Source organism: Watersipora subatra, chromosome 7 (assembly GCF_963576615.1).
Source record: "Watersipora subatra chromosome 7, tzWatSuba1.1, whole genome shotgun sequence".
Taxonomy (NCBI): domain Eukaryota; kingdom Metazoa; phylum Bryozoa; class Gymnolaemata; order Cheilostomatida; family Watersiporidae; genus Watersipora; species Watersipora subatra.
The window spans coordinates 61,637,494-61,652,930 of record NC_088714.1 but is presented as its reverse complement, the minus strand read 5'-3'; positions in this window follow the sequence as shown (position 1 = coordinate 61,652,930).

Sequence of the window (15,437 nt, the reverse complement as noted above, 5' to 3'; positions counted from 1 at the left end):
GGTCTACGTTTATTACAGAAACCTTCAGATAAATTTGATTACAAATAAACAATGTCATAGACTGGTGAAATGAGCACGGTTGTCTTGTGAAATGCGCACTGCTGAATAGTTGTACTATCTGTTGCACGGCTTGATTGACGTATCGTAGGCGGGTCTTAACTTCTATTAAACCAGGCTTTTCAAGCGTTTTGTGGCAATTTTCGGCCAAATTAATCTGTCTATTTATGTATAATTTGATCAGATGGGTAGGTTTTAAGATACTGTCGACAATTTACAATGACTTGGTAACATATTTAAATAGGCTTATACGTTTTGTATCGTTATTATACTTAAACGACTCTACAAAACGATAGTTAAATTTGTTGATGAGATTTCGAAACAAGGCTTTGCGGCGTTGTTGATGAATAATTTTCATAAGTTGTGTGCACATGCATTTATTATAAAAACTCTCAAACTTCGCTCCACTCGTTTGGTCATGGGATAAATATAAAAAGTTATTTCCATGATTTGATAGATCTTTTACGGCCTAAATCTCTCAAGCTACTAGTCACAGCTAGCTGCTGCTTTAAACCTAGAAATAAGTATCAAATCTGTAATACATGAGTATAAAGTTGTAATGGTTTGCCAATAACTGCACGGTTTTACAGTTTTGCAGCTTGTGTAATCCAGGACAACTCTTTACAACCGGACACTATTTTTAGTACTTGCTCTGAGTAAATATGTTTTTGAACTGGTAGCTGAATTTTGAACATAAGGCTTTATGATTGAGTACCATTATTCTACTAGAAACACACCTTAGACCTAAAATCATTTACAAATATTGTAAACCATATATTTTTCAAAGTATGTCTGTCGTATGCATATTTGTATGCATTCCGGCTATAGATCTTACAATCTTAGAGTAAAGAATTAGCATTGAAGAAGATTTGATCTCAGACCTTCTCGTTTGCAAGTCCAGTGCTGTACCATTTAGGCCACAGGGATCAATCTCTCTACCAGCTGATATATGTCGGTATATGGGAGCAAATACCCATGGCTTCATGGACGATGCAGAGTCATAGCAGAACGTCACAAAAAGCTGTTGGCTCGCATTACCCTACAGGATGAAAATATTCGTGGAGTTAAGTTTCGCTCAAATTGCCTTTTTCATGCAAATTCGCAGACTAATTTATTCGCGGATGAACGCAATCACTCTCTATTAAGGGTTAACTCTATTGCGGCTAACAATAGAGTTAACCCTTCACATGCATACACCACGCATTTAGGTTTCTATTTAGCTGACCACTACGAGTCGATCATGATAAGCTATAAATTTCTTGCTGCGTCCAAAAGTTTTCACGAATATTCATCGATTTGAAGGCCTTTGATGAACCAACAACTTGTGGTAAGTAATGGGTTTTTTCACAACTATTTACTAAATTAATACTTGAATTTTACTTTGGTAAAACACAATATTTATTTTTTCCATCCCTACCGCTTCGTTTTCTGTTTTAATGAGAAAGAGAGCCCAATAATCTGCATGACCCATTTGCATTAAAGCTAATAAACGCATACTGCGCAATAGTTGGTCATCTATTTCGTGAAATAAGTAAAGTAAGCAGCTTTCTCATCATACATGGAGGCGCAATGACTGCAAGGGTGGTGGATGTCATTCCTATAAGATCAATCCCTCAGAAAGATGTTGAAATTTAGGTAGAAGTGACAGCAGCTGCTATTGAGGAGAATATATCTTTTAAAAAAGGAACAAGAATGCCTTTACGATCACAAAATTTTGGCCAACCGACAGAATGTAGCAATAGAAAGCCACGAGGAGGGTTCTGATGATAACTGCCTTACCAACCATGTAGTAGCTAGAGATTGCCTTCAACATCTACCCAAGACAGTGACAGCGATATAGAGCTGCTATTGCCAAAATAATTAGTCAGAGAGCACAATTACACGCTAGTATTTACTTATCAAAAATATCAGTTTAATTTTATTGCCAGGCAACCGCCATATGAGCCAAACCCCTTTTATTTACTCTATTCATTGTTTGTAAGATTTTATTTGCATATGAAATACTTTATTTGTCAACCCAAATTTGTAATAAATTATAATATATCTGTACGTAAAAATATCTCTATATAAATATCTCTAAAAATCTTTAAAAAATATCTATATAGAGATATACCTACATGTATATATAAAATATGCATATGTATATATATTCTGAATATATATATCTCTACATACCGTATGAATATATATATTCCGAATATAATCATGTTTGCTGCAACGATGTCATGGAGTTGTTGTTGATGAAGGGGGTCTAGGTTGACTGGTTCTCTGCCAATTTTCCTGCCTTGGTGAATATTACTACTTGTCTCTAGTTTTTGTAATCGAAACAGGTTCTGTTTCATTCTCAATCTGCACTAAACACAAAAAAGAAAAATATTAACAAGTCTAAAAGAAGTACAAAAACAATAGCTGAAGTATTTAATGAAAGCGATCAGTTTTTAAACAAGAGAATGAACTAACGTCGTTAATTATGGGAAAAAGTATCTGCACTGCAAATCAAATACGTACCATAATGTCCAGCTCAGAATAATCATCGTCATCAACTTTAGTATTAGAGGTTGATGGAGTTGATTTCAATGTAATAACTGTAGGAGAGATTTTTGTGATGATGGTGCCATGCCGAATAACTTATGAAGACCTTGAATAACTTTGTAAAGAAGTGCGATGCATTGGTAATGGGGTTAACTCAAAGCCCTGGCAATGGTTTTAAGACAGTTTGAAACTCAGCTACGTTTACTACTTCTACCTAGCGGCTAGTTTCCAATTTGAGGTAGTAGTTATTCTCCCTTGTGTTTGAAAAATGAAACTAATTATTGGCGGAATTTAATAATTCGCGAAATTGCGAATTATTAAATCCATCGAATATCTTCATCCTGTAGGGTATTAAGCGTAATCAAATCTTATATTAGTAATGTACCAGGCTAATAGCAAGTGGGGAAGGCAACTCTCATTACTTCTCATTGTTTAAAATCTGATCTTTATTACCCAGGCAATGCCGAGTAGCACAGCTAATCTATCTATATATACTGTATATATATCTCAAAGTTGGTCTTATGTGTATTCGCGTATTCGTTGTTGTGATTGTTAAGCTATAACTTTTATTAGAATCTTGGAATAAAGATTCTGTACCGTATAAGATTTGATCTTGCACCTCCCATTTGCCAGTCCAACACCACACCAATTAGACCACAGAGATTGATACCGTACCCTCGCCGATTTATGTTGCTATATGAGAGCATATACCCAACGGCTTTGCAGGGTGATTGCGTAACGTCACGTAGTTGAATTGCTCTCATTAGTAAGTTAACCCAAATTTTTCATTGGCAGTGTGCCATGCTAATAGCAAGTGGCAGGCAACTCTCATTACTTCTCAATGTTTATAAGCTGGTTTTTAACACCCGAGAAGCACACCTATTATAGACATAAATCTCAAAGTTTGTAACCTGTTGTTTGGTCAGTCTAGCAATAGGGATTAGTATCTAATGATGACAAATTTGTATCACAGAAGATTTGATCTCAGAACCTCCCGGTCACTAGAGGATAACCTAACCAATTCAGCTACTCAAAAATACAATGGATGCATTGGGCGTTATGAGGTGTTCTCTGAGTTAAAATACACATAGCGCTCTGGATTACTCAATGTCGCTAAAGCCTGCTCTCACGGCTCTTATTAGTAAGCGTAGCAATACGGATACTAACTCACTCAAATTAACCATTGGCAATGTGCCAGGCTAATAGCAAGTGGCAGGCAACTGCATTACCTTCTACTGTTTATAAGCTGTTTTTAATACCTGCAAAACACCGAGCATTTGGCTAGTTTTTACTAAAATAAAAGCCATGTTCGTTTGCCCGTCTCTTTGTCCAAAATAATGGTTGGATGTTGGGGAAAAAAGATTACATGGCACTGGATTTGAATTTGTCTTTTTATATAATGTGCAGGCAAAGCATGAAGACTAGTTAAAAAATAATCAGACACGTCAACACCTATGCATATATATCCGTATACTATAAGGGAACCATCACATTAAGTTTTAGGTTTATAAATAAACTAGATGAATGTCCGGCCGTGGACAGGTTTTAAAAATAGCTTATAAACAATGACAAATAATTTAGTAATGCAGAAGTTTTTGTGACGGTCAATTTGCTTATCAATGAAGTGCATCAATAAATCTGCTTTGTTAATTGCTATGACTCATTTTTAATGGCTATTAGAAATAGCCATTAAAAACTCATGACAGCTGTTAGTGTGTCAGAAAACTGAGATATCTGATTGGCTGTTTTTGCAACCAATCAGTCATTCGTGAGTTGAACAAAAAAATGCAGCTGTATACAAATTTTTAAAAACATACATGTATTTAGTTCTCAAAAATTTAGTCTTCAATGCTTTTGGTCTTTTTGATAGATAAGAAAAATCTGGCAGATTATTGGCTAGCGAGCACATCATGTTATCAAAAGTTTAACAAGCACCTAACAGACACACTGATTTTTTAAAGAGGCTTAAAAACTACTTGTTAAGATATTTGTGTTCTACCAGCTGTCACGGATATTCTCAGGAAGAGCATAAAGACTTACACCTGTACTGTGATAGTAACTTATAATGCTAAGAGGTTACCCCCATCAAATAAACAATTGTTTTTGGTTCTCAAGCTGTGTTGGTTTTATTATTCAAACTTATGCTTTGAAGGTTCAGCTCACAATTATAATAGGAGTGAAACCGAAAGGCCTGTCTCTCTTTCACCATAATTGCATTTTGCCCATTTCGTCACATTCCGCTTTAAGCTGGTATCTCTTTGTATCAAAGACTGATAAAAATCAGATCACTTTAAAAAGTTATATTTTAGGGCTATGTTACCTGATATGGACAGTTACGATCATCATCTAAATTCCCGTAAAGCTGTGGAGCTAGATGAGTTTTTGAATACCTGCTGTCTAAAATACTAAGATTGTATCTCTAACCTGTCTAACCATTCATTACACTCCACCTTATACCAAAAACAAACACTGCAGGTTTAAATTATAGAACAGCATTATGCAACAAAGATTTTCCTTTCAATACTCATGTTTACTTACTATTTTTTTTTGTTTTGGTCTCTTGATCTACATGTAATTAGCTTTGAATGACACTGACCGGTAAAAATAAACATGATCTCTATCTAGTGTTTTAGGTTTTTCCTTTAAGAACAAGTCAAAAAAGGGCGAAGCATATTAAACATTTAACATTTAACATTTGGTGTATTGAGTTTCCTGCACAATATTGGTAGTATGACAGATTGCTGTTTAACCCTGCTGTCTTTTATACGTTTATACTTTTAATAGTCAACTGTTTTTGGCAAGACAATTGCTTACTGGAGGAAGCAAAAGTTCAAATTGAAGTCAATATGAAGTTCTATTAGAATGCAGGTTTTTATCATTCCAAGACTCAATCTAGATATATAACTCTAGGTGTTTGTTGGTTGGTTTGTCTTACGTTCAGTATGAAAGTACAGGCGCACTAACCCCTGCTCCACATCGCCACAATGACACACTGTAACCTAGTTGTAGACATACTTATTACACCTCCTAATTTTCATTTGCATATGGTTAAAATACGCTTCACGCCTCAGTTAGCACACTTAAGTCAATAAATGAAAAATATTGGCCCAAACGTTCTCAAATTGCCATAAATATATGTATATATCGCAAAAACTTAGTTAAATTTAAAGCACACAAAGAAATTAACAACCCCCTTCAGGCAAAAGTTAGAATAGTAAATGTTGATTGTAAGTAATAGTAGGTGTTGATTAAAAATAAACTTTCTGTAAAAATTCTTTTTTTATTATTCCTGCAACACCCAGGGTCAGCCAGCTTGCAATAAATATGCAAATCCATGAAAAGACATTAAGTACAAAAAATAAAACAGCTGATAACAAAGTCTCGCCTAAAATAAAATAAAACATTTTGGTTTATGAACGCGAATTCTTAGCCACCAGTTTCTAAACTTCTATTTACTTTCACTTTAAATATACACTTTCACTTTAAATATATACTTTCATTTTAAATCTTTACTTTCACTTTAAATTTATACTTTCACTTTAAATATATACTTTCATTTTAGTTTCATCAATTTATTTTCATAATGAAACATAAATATAAAAGATAAAACACTAGTTATATTGAAGGAACTTCTTCATTTAAAAGCTATAAAGCCCCCTGAGTTTCATGTAAAACCAAGATTACAAAAACAACACTTTTTGCTATTAGTCTATGTTGTAGTAGCTGACTAATATAAAAAACTATGTATGGCAACTGAACTGCTGATGAATTTAGGCTTCAGTGGGCCGATTTTATTGTATGTAAACCGTAGGTAATAGACAACAGTGTATCTGCGCTACCTCAAAAGCCTCAGAGTAAGTTATGTTTTATAAAATCTTCTAGTCAGTGTCCGTCAGCGCCAGCCAGCGCCAGTCAGCGTCAAATCTTGTGTCAAAAGTTCTAGCATTACGCATTTAAAACTGACACCCTAATCATGTTTATGTCTATATATGTAACAGTCTAAGCCTATGAAACAAAAATCTTTCGCGCACACGTGTGCAATGTTCTTATTACTGTGAAAAATAAAACCCCGGCAGTCCAGCGTGACTTAAGAGATCCTCAAGAGTGCCAATCAAGCAAAGTATTTGGAGAATTGTTCGCAAAAACTGTAAGCCGGTTGATTGGTGCGGTTGTTAGAGAGTTGGTCTACTGAGCTAAAAATAGCGCTATAGAATCCTGTCTGAGCAACTTCTTATAATAACTTCTAACCCTGGTTTCAACTTCATATTATAGCAAAGATTGGACACTATTTTAGAACTTCCACCCAGTTTGTTTCATCTCAAAGTAGCTATAAACTTACAGGATTAATTACAAAAGAATGAAGAAAGGAAAATATCTATCAAATCTGCTTGTTAGACGGCGACAACATAGCTTGCTATGTGATTAATAACTGTAAATAATTATGCATATTTCAGCAGAAGAAACGCTTAATGACACTAATGATCGTTGCGCAAACCTTACAGGAAAAAGTTTTATGCATAAGAAGAAACTTGACGGCATGATACTAGGCGCCTCTGTCTAAGGGTTTTACAAGCGTCTGCTACAAATCCTATTTATGGGAGTTCAGAATTTAAACTCTAATACAGAGATAATTGATTTGTTGATGTCATTATTTGCAGCGTTTTTAATGATGTAAACTTTTTTAAAGTGTTAGTAGTAGCTTCTAAGAAAAAAGTGATATGAAAAGGATTGTGTAAATGAGATACTGAGCAGATTGCACAAATAATCTTTACAAAAGATTCAGTGACTCTGTTCAGGTACTGCATGATTGACGGAGTTAAAAATAGAACAGTCTCGAAAAGGTTACTCGAGCAGCAGCGGTTGCTTAAATAATATAAACTAGCAGGGAATCACGGACCGATGTGCATCTATCACAACTGCTTTAGCTACAGGCATTTCAGTTTCACCAGCTGCTACAAAAGCACTAATGAAATGCCATCAGATTTCATTCTTTTTGGTCCGATTTCCTGTTTAAATTGTCAAATTCATTGCATGCAGTTTCAGCTAAACTACAAACACTAATAAACAACGCCATATTTTACTAACATTGTAGCTAATTCCTTTAGGGTATTGATTTTTTCTCGAAATAAAATAATTACAACATAAACTGAATAGTCATCCACTTTTAAGTATCGAATACTTCTGCATTGAAATGCTAAAATCTTCATATAGCACGCACACCTACACAATTAAACGACATACCACATGTAGGGTTCACTTTACTTTTATCAATTACAAGGCTTTGGGTACGTGCATGGAGTCATATATTGCACCTAATGCATAGACTCAATGACCATGCGTAAAAAAATGGAATCAAAAGTTCCAATGTTTTTGGTGCAGAACAATTATTCTCTTGGCATTTATAAAACCCAAACCAAGCATTATCTTTTTAGCAGTCACCCAGTCAGTAGCTTGTTAGCTGGCTTCCGCTTTGTTGTGTTTTGATCTTCCTCGTTTACTGCACAGAAACTGACTTCAAAACATTATTTTACTAAATTACATTTACTAGAGGGTATTTTGCTGTTTTGTTAATAACTAAATAGCCCACTTATCCTTAGGCTGCCAGCTTTGTTACAGAGTTGTATTGGACTTTCTCATATGAGCCAAAGAGCTAGTAATGTAATACACGTTAACATTTGTTATCGGAAAAATGATTTTACCACCATGCGTTCATGTTTGTGATGCTAATAAATATATAAGATATCATAGAGCTCTCTTCACATGCTACGTAAAAGAATAAGCACATATGAAATACTGCATAACACATATTGATAGTCGAGTTTCAGTATGAGTAAGGGGTGGTTCCAACAAGCATGAATCGCCAAAGAAACCAAGTACAAAACCATGTAATGAAATTCATTTCTCTAAAATAATAGATTCATTAAGGCTTCACCAAAATCAAAAAATGTCTGGTAACATACTTTCATGAAAACTGTTTAATGTTAAGGTAGATATAAATGGGCATTTATATGTTTTTTTTTTGTTTTCTTTATCGGATAAAGCGGGATCTATTGGTCAGTTTTTGGTGGAAATTTAATGATGGTCAGGTTTTCACAAAATATATCTTACAATGTCATTGGCTGAGTTGATGAGTTGTGAAAAACGACCAAAAAACTCTGGGGAGGCGTGACCACTAAGATTAACCTAATGCTTCGTGCTGATCTACAACAGTATTTTCTAGATTGGTGATTGTGTCACACAAGTTAGTAAACAGGAATCAATAGAGAAGTGACATACTGCTGCATATACATGTAATAACTTGCAGATTATAGTAAAATATAAGCAGATAGAAGCCATAATAAGAGAAAAAACACACTACTGAAGTAAAAAAGTGACGCTAAGAGCTAACTCATCACAATTAAGAGTTAAAAAATAATGGTGATACCATGTAAAATGAGAATGGATGAGAGGACACAGTGAAACCTCCGGCAGCAGGAAACTGTCCCATTGACTATAAAAATGCTGACGCCTATGAGAGAGATTCATAAACGAAGTAAATGAATAAGGGGGTCGAAATGGTTATAAACGCAAAGTTTGTAGTATTTCGGAATAATATCTCATTTTTCAAAAGTACGGTTAGTGATCAATAATAATACTAGATGATAATAAGATAATAAGATTCAATGCTTGGATTATTTCACATTGGTAAAATGAACCACCAAGAGTAATTAAGCTGCCTTGCGTGTCTAGCACTAACCAAAGGCTTTTCTCTTCTTAATATCTCCTGAACCAGAGAGAGTACACAGCCAAAAAAACCTTTTATGCAAACGTACAGTGCTTTATAGGAGCGCCAACTCCATGTCACTTTGGAGCTCCTATGCTGGTTTCCTAGCAGCCTTCATGCTGCTCACAAATTTCTATTGCTAATCACAACACGACAGCTGCTCCTTGAGTATACTTTTTAAGCTTGTGTTAAACTTAAAAACTTTATATTGGGTGTGCGACAGGAACTATGCAGATCTATTGTGAACACAAAATCATTTTTTGTGTTTTATTTGATAAAACACAAAAAATGAGGCAAGAATAAATTGATTTCAACAGCGAATAGATGGCCTCAACAAAAATAAAGTGATTCTTCTACAGTCAATCAGTCTTTGGTTTGCCTAATGTGTTTTTAAACCAAACACTATAAGCTTGCCTCTGCTGGTTCTGTGATGACCATGCTATTCCTTCAGAGTATTGCTATTTGGTAGACAGTTTTTGAACTCTAGCCATCTTAACCCATTAATAAAATGAACAAAAAAAGCCGAATCATTCAGACTGTATAATTCATGCCTGTATTTTAACCACGTGTAGCTACATTTCAGTTTTATTTGACAGTCATGTATTATGTAACATCTTGCAAGTACCTGGTATACAACCACTAGGCAAAAATAACTCTATATTTATCCTTTGAACATTTATTTTGTAACAAATCCATTTTAAGTATAAACGCTGTAATCATTGCCTTTAAAGCTATATCAGCATTAATTAATATTTCGGCTAACCACAATCTCGGTGCCTTGTTTTTTGAAATAATGACAAATTGCAAAAACGTCAATCGCTTGCTAGCCAAGAGTTGTGCTGAGATTAACAAAGAAGGCCAGGCTTTTAACTCACTCACTAAACCTAAAATGAATTCCTGGGAGTGTGTGTCCTTTTAGTGGCACGAGCAATTTTGTATTAGTTCCTGAAACATAACATAGTTTGGAATTTGGAAAGTAAATCAGTTACATTCCTAACCACTTCAAAGTCTTTTAAAGACTTTGAAAACCTGATGTAATAAAATTTTAACTATCAATTTTTTGCATATTTCCATGTATCATAGTATGTTAATCAACAAAAATGTTTTTCAATTGTCTAGCACAGTGAGCAAATTGGAAAAAAATATAATTTTGCAACCAGATCTCAGACTATCCTGAATTGCTGCTGACATTACTAACTTTAGTGGTTCAAGTCTCGCTATTCCGACACATTGCTAAAGATGCTTTCTGACCACCAGCCTGACTAATAGATGTTGAGGAAGCTTAAATACAGTCAAAATATACCATAACGTCACGAGTGACATCATGGGTGTATGTACATTGCTAAAAGTGTATATCAGCTAAGATGATTGCTGTTACCACTTTAACTTGTTATTCCTTGAGACTAGAATATTAAGAGAGTTGAAAAACAAAACTCATACTACAAGCAGTCTTTAGTCAGATTAATGGCTCCATTTATTTGTGTTTCAAAGCCAAAAAGAAAGGAATCCAGTTTATTTATTCATAGCAATGTTGCTCTTGACACCGATTCACAGAATAAGGTATGCAGAAAAGGTAGATTTTAACTACCTCTATGAAATACTGTTTACCTGAATTATTATAGCTGGAGAACATAATGTCTTGACATTGTTGCAGGTGAAGGCAATAGGTTGGCATATGTAGCAGGTAAACACAGTAGCTTGACTCGTACGGCAAGGAATACACTAAGTTGGCATGGATAGCAGGTGAATAACCTAGCTTAACATGTGCTGCAGGTCAATACAATAGGTTGGCAGGTGTGGCAGGTGAGTACAACAAGCTGGCACGTGTAGCGAGTAAATGCAGTAAGTTAGTATGTGTATCAGGTTAATACCATGTTGAATGGCAATAAAAAGTAGGTGAGTCTATGCAATAAATATAAACGCAAAAATATTCATATGACCAAAATAGAGTTTCACAATAAAAGAATAACAAGCTTGCTGTATTTTGTTTACCATCACTAAAGGAGTATAAAAAGAACAGGTAAATCTTGTTATAGCAGAAAAACAGTCTGTGTACGAACCTATCAAAAAGAATTTCTCATCTCTTAACCAATAAGCTACTGCAGTTTGCATTTATTAACAGCATGGCTATGGTCCCCCTTTTTAATTGAAGATAATTCTAAATATTTATAATCCATTTCTAGAAATTTGAGTCAAGTTTCTTTGCAAACATAATATTTCAACATATTTGAACAGAATCAAGGTTGTTCTTTTATTAATCTGAGATACATTGATCAGGCTATTGCAGATTCTGCAGTTGATAAGTTGAAAGTTACAATGGAACAAGAATGCTCACAAGCACTCTGATAAATTGCAACAGCCTTTTTCTTAATATACAAATAACAAACTTGATATATGATTTAAGACATCTGATTCGAAATGCTAAATGTTCACATTTTTTGCTCCTGAACTCATCTGTGAGAGGTACATTCTATGCTAGGTACATTCTATGCTAGGTACATTCTATGTGAGGTACACTCTATGCTAAGTACATTCTATGCAAACTGACATCAACTAGAACACCATACATCAAACACCTCACCACTACCACACCAACTTGTACCAATACTAAATACTATATATCATTTTTAAATGAACAATGACAGATAAAATATAAATAAATATTTTTAGGTAGCTATTAAGATGATTGATTATAGCATTTAAAGAAGTGAAGTGTGCTTGAAGAACTGTGACGGCTCGTATAGTGATTGATCATCACTTCACAACTATTGTATGCACACAGCTAAACAAGTAGTTATCAAGGCGACTTATCCAATTTAAGCCCATTAGAACTTACATGATGACCACATGTAAGTGTTTTAACACAAAGACAGCTAATAAGGATGAGCAAACATGGGTGTGAGCAAATGGGTAATGACTCACAGTTCCTGGGTGACAGTAAAAAACTTGTGCGCTTTAAATGATACAGAATTAAGACAAATGACTGCTTTGATTTTAGAGTAGCATACAATTAAAGCAGTTTTTTTGGCTGATCAGCACAAATAAAATCTGACTTAAAGATGAAATTACACAGAATTTTAGTTGATTTCATCAAAAAGGGTAAGTATTTTTATCATCTGCTAACGTTTTTTGGCGTTTGAGATGATTTGACAGTCAGGATATTTCAAGATTAAAATCGACAAAACTTGATCGCAATTATAAAGCTCAGATAAAATGAAAGTGCTATTATGATGTCTATAGTTGCAAAGAAGCTGGCATAATAGAGACACGTAACGCTGTAACCTGAAAGCAATAGCCAATATCAACTGTATTGTTAATAGCAACTAGTGATGTCATTTTGTAAATGTATTTTTTTGAAAGTTTTAACCATGATAGATTTTTGTTGGTTTTACTCTTGAAACATCCTGGCAGTCAGATCACTTTAAACATCAAAAACTATCGAAATAATAAAAAATACCACTGCTTTCTGATGAAATCTCCAAAGATTTTGTGTAAGTCCATCTTGAAGAATAGATTATGAAAGATGCAAGCATGAGAATTTGTCTGCAGAATTTATAGAGCACTGATACTTGACCATCACAAAACCTGGGCAGGGCTGAAAGCTGGGAAAAACAGCGAGTGATAGAAACAGCGATACTTTCTGATAAAATCAACTAAAACTTTGCTTAAGTTTATATTTAAAGCCCAATTTATTGTTTAGAAACACAGAATAAATTGTTCTGAAATGTTTTTAATGATCATGGTTTTTGTTGCAGGCTGGTGGACTATGATAACTTGCATATGAAAATCAACGTAACAAAATCTATAACCACTAGAAACTTGATGAGTGAAAATTTATAAAAGCACTTCACTTCTCATTACAGAAAGCTAATTGACACCAAAGAGATACCAAAATACTGATTTATATATCAACTGTTAGATAACACTGTTTCTATCTTATGTTCTGAGAGTTTACTAACAAGTTGAAAAAGATCAAAGCTATTTCCAATCTTACCCTTATAGCCTTGGCGCCAGCTAAATCATTAACTAAGATCATGCTTTAGATATAACTAAGTTTAAAAGTTGGGCATAATAAGTTTTATATAATTTTAATTTTTTAGCGTTAAATAGGTTTTGCAAAAGTGAAGGAATTTTTTTACCAATAAGGTTTTTTATGATCTTAAGTAAATTTTATTTGTGCAACAAAAACTCTTAAACCTGCATCTTCATTAAACCTTTAATTATCAATTTTAAAGGTTGACTTGCAACAAAATTCACATTACAGTTATTTGGTACCAACAGATTTACCATGTCTTACTCTGCTGTGTTGTAGGTGCAAAATATGTAGAAATGTGATTACAAGCTCTTGAAAGCTAAAAAATGAACAGTTAATCGCAGCCACACGAGACCGCCGTAGTTTGGATTTGCTTTCCAAAACGGCTCAAATGGGACGTACTTGTTACAGGAGGGTTTCTGTTTACACTTTCATGCAATCTCATTCGTCAAAATATTTTTACAAATATACTTCACGCATTCAATAAAACCATGTCTATTGTTCTTATGCGTGTGTTTTATTGTCATTGTAATACTGTCACTTTTAGCACTGATATCTTATAACTTACCATAAAAAATCACAGTTATTTGGTACCAACAGATTTACCATGTCTTACTCTGTTGTGTTGTAGGTGCAAGATATGTGGAAATGTGATGACAAACTCCTAACAGCTAAAAAATGAACGATTAATCTCAGCCATTACGAAAGCACCGCAGGCTAGAATCTTTTTATTTTCCTGACATACTCAAGCCAACTTGGTTATCGTTTCAACACGTGGTGTTATTACGTGAATTGAAAGGCCAATAAAAAGCTTGATATAAATTGTCTCGTAACACTAGTTTATGGCAGACACTTCGGGTTCTACCAAAAAGCTCGTATCAAATATAGATGCTCGCTATGTTAAAGTTTTGTTTTGGCTTGGTCTAATCATCTTGCTGTAATCTGATCATGTGACCCATACTTCTTGCCAAACACCGCGAACAATTTCTGCAGCTTTTTTTGACCATCACATGTGACCAACCAGCTCGTCATGTTTATCAAAGGATGATATGCATTCTTTCGAGCTAAGGACAAAAAATTAAACAAGTTTTTACGGTAGGTTTTGAGATATCAGTGCTCAAAGTGACAGCATTACAATGATGATGAAATAGACGCGTAAGGACAACAGACATGGTTTTATTGAATGAGTGAAGTATATCGGTGAAAATATTTTGACGAATGAGGTTGCATGAAAGTGTAAACAGAATCCATATTGTTCAACTACGTCCTATTTGAGCTGTTTTGGAAATGAATTCCAATCTACGGCGTTTTCATGATGGTTGCGATTGACTGTTCGTATTTGAGCTTTTAAGAGTTTGCAATCTTATTTCCACATATTTTGCACCTACAACACAGCAGAGTAAAACATGAATCTTGAAACGCAGATCAGCAGTAGAAAATCTGAGTGCAATCTGAAACTTTAACCAATATAAGTAAGCCACAAATTTAATTTTTCTGTAGTGCATATCTTAATTGATTTGGTATCGCTGCTGCTAATCAATTTGAAAAGTCTTAATCATAAACAAATTGGCCAATGTATAATTTCAAACAGTATATACTCAAGATTTAATAATTTTTTATTTAGTGTGATAAAATGTTTCTAACATTATAATAATGTTAATATATCCAATATATTTTGGAGCCAATTGTGTGTTGAAAAGTTATTAGCTATGCAAAAGGCTTTTGACATAATCAAAGTTTAAATACTCAATCAAACTTATTGAGAAAGGCTTTGAAGGTTCCTGATTATCCACAACCTTTAAAAAGGAGTAAAAATGTTCCTGTTTTTAGCCGTTGAGCAATGGTTAGCATTCTAGACTCCCAAGTCGCAAGTCAGTGACTTGATCCTAACTGCAGGATGTCACAAAGGACTTACCTTAACTTGGTCATAGCTTGCTCCTGTGACCTAACCTAAAAATATATCTACTGGTCATGTTGCTAAAATGGCTGGTGGTGAACTCAACTACCTCACACAATCTTGCAAGTTGGGTTCCTCCTGGGAAGGATGGAAAA